We start from the raw sequence: 2,590 nt of genomic DNA, 5'->3' as shown, positions 1-2,590 counted from the left end.
CTAAACCCTAAACCCTAAACCCTAAACCCTAAACCCTAAACCCTAAACCCTAAACCCTAAACCCTAAACCCTAAACCCTAAACCCTAAACCCTAAACCCTAAACCCTAAACCCTAAACCCTAAACCCTAAACCCTAAACCCTAAACCCTAAACCCTAAACCCTAAACCCTAAACCCTAAACCCTAAACCCTAAACCCTAAACCCTAAACCCTAAACCCTAAACCCTAAACCCTAAACCCTAAACCCTAAACCCTAAACCCTAAACCCTAAACCCTAAACCCTAAACCCTAAACCCTAAACCCTAAACCCTAAACCCTAAACCCTAAACCCTAAACCCTAAACCCTAAACCCTAAACCCTAAACCCTAAACCCTAAACCCTAAACCCTAAACCCTAAACCCTAAACCCTAAACCCTAAACCCTAAACCCTAAACCCTAAACCCTAAACCCTAAACCCTAAACCCTAAACCCTAAACCCTAAACCCTAAACCCTAAACCCTAAACCCTAAACCCTAAACCCTAAACCCTAAACCCTAAACCCTAAACCCTAAACCCTAAACCCTAAACCCTAAACCCTAAACCCTAAACCCTAAACCCTAAACCCTAAACCCTAAACCCTAAACCCTAAACCCTAAACCCTAAACCCTAAACCCTAAACCCTAAACCCTAAACCCTAAACCCTAAACCCTAAACCCTAAACCCTAAACCCTAAACCCTAAACCCTAAACCCTAAACCCTAAACCCTAAACCCTAAACCCTAAACCCTAAACCCTAAACCCTAAACCCTAAACCCTAAACCCTAAACCCTAAACCCTAAACCCTAAACCCTAAACCCTAAACCCTAAACCCTAAACCCTAAACCCTAAACCCTAAACCCTAAACCCTAAACCCTAAACCCTAAACCCTAAACCCTAAACCCTAAACCCTAAACCCTAAACCCTAAACCCTAAACCCTAAACCCTAAACCCTAAACCCTAAACCCTAAACCCTAAACCCTAAACCCTAAACCCTAAACCCTAAACCCTAAACCCTAAACCCTAAACCCTAAACCCTAAACCCTAAACCCTAAACCCTAAACCCTAAACCCTAAACCCTAAACCCTAAACCCTAAACCCTAAACCCTAAACCCTAAACCCTAAACCCTAAACCCTAAACCCTAAACCCTAAACCCTAAACCCTAAACCCTAAACCCTAAACCCTAAACCCTAAACCCTAAACCCTAAACCCTAAACCCTAAACCCTAAACCCTAAACCCTAAACCCTAAACCCTAAACCCTAAACCCTAAACCCTAAACCCTAAACCCTAAACCCTAAACCCTAAACCCTAAACCCTAAACCCTAAACCCTAAACCCTAAACCCTAAACCCTAAACCCTAAACCCTAAACCCTAAACCCTAAACCCTAAACCCTAAACCCTAAACCCTAAACCCTAAACCCTAAACCCTAAACCCTAAACCCTTAAACCCTAAACCCTAAACCCTAAACCCTAAACCCTAAACCCTAAACCCTAAACCCTAAACCCTAAACCCTAAACCCTAAACCCTAAACCCTAAACCCTAAACCCTAAACCCTAAACCCTAAACCCTAAACCCTAAACCCTAAACCCTAAACCCTAAACCCTAAACCCTAAACCCTAAACCCTAAACCCTAAACCCTAAACCCTAAACCCTAAACCCTAAACCCTAAACCCTAAACCCTAAACCCTAAACCCTAAACCCTAAACCCTAAACCCTAAACCCTAAACCCTAAACCCTAAACCCTAAACCCTAAACCCTAAACCCTAAACCCTAAACCCTAAACCCTAAACCCTAAACCCTAAACCCTAAACCCTAAACCCTAAACCCTAAACCCTAAACCCTAAACCCTAAACCCTAAACCCTAAACCCTAAACCCTAAACCCTAAACCCTAAACCCTAAACCCTAAACCCTAAACCCTAAACCCTAAACCCTAAACCCTAAACCCTAAACCCTAAACCCTAAACCCTAAACCCTAAACCCTAAACCCTAAACCCTAAACCCTAAACCCTAAACCCTAAACCCTAAACCCTAAACCCTAAACCCTAAACCCTAAACCCTAAACCCTAAACCCTAAACCCTAAACCCTAAACCCTAAACCCTAAACCCTAAACCCTAAACCCTAAACCCTAAACCCTAAACCCTAAACCCTAAACCCTAAACCCTAAACCCTAAACCCTAAACCCTAAACCCTAAACCCTAAACCCTAAACCCTAAACCCTAAACCCTAAACCCTAAACCCTAAACCCTAAACCCTAAACCCTAAACCCTAAACCCTAAACCCTAAACCCTAAACCCTAAACCCTAAACCCTAAACCCTAAACCCTAAACCCTAAACCCTAAACCCTAAACCCTAAACCCTAAACCCTAAACCCTAAACCCTAAACCCTAAACCCTAAACCCTAAACCCTAAACCCTAAACCCTAAACCCTAAACCCTAAACCCTAAACCCTAAACCCTAAACCCTAAACCCTAAACCCTAAACCCTAAACCCTAAACCCTAAACCCTAAACCCTAAACCCTAAACCCTAAACCCTAAACCCTAAACCCTAAACCCTAAACCCTAAACCCTAAAC

Source organism: Amborella trichopoda, chromosome 9 (genome assembly GCF_054954075.1).
Source record: "Amborella trichopoda isolate Santa Cruz 75 chromosome 9, AtrichopodaSantaCruz75HAP2 v2.0, whole genome shotgun sequence".
In the NCBI taxonomy this organism is placed as follows: domain Eukaryota; kingdom Viridiplantae; phylum Streptophyta; class Magnoliopsida; order Amborellales; family Amborellaceae; genus Amborella; species Amborella trichopoda.
This window is presented reverse-complemented; position numbering follows the sequence as displayed.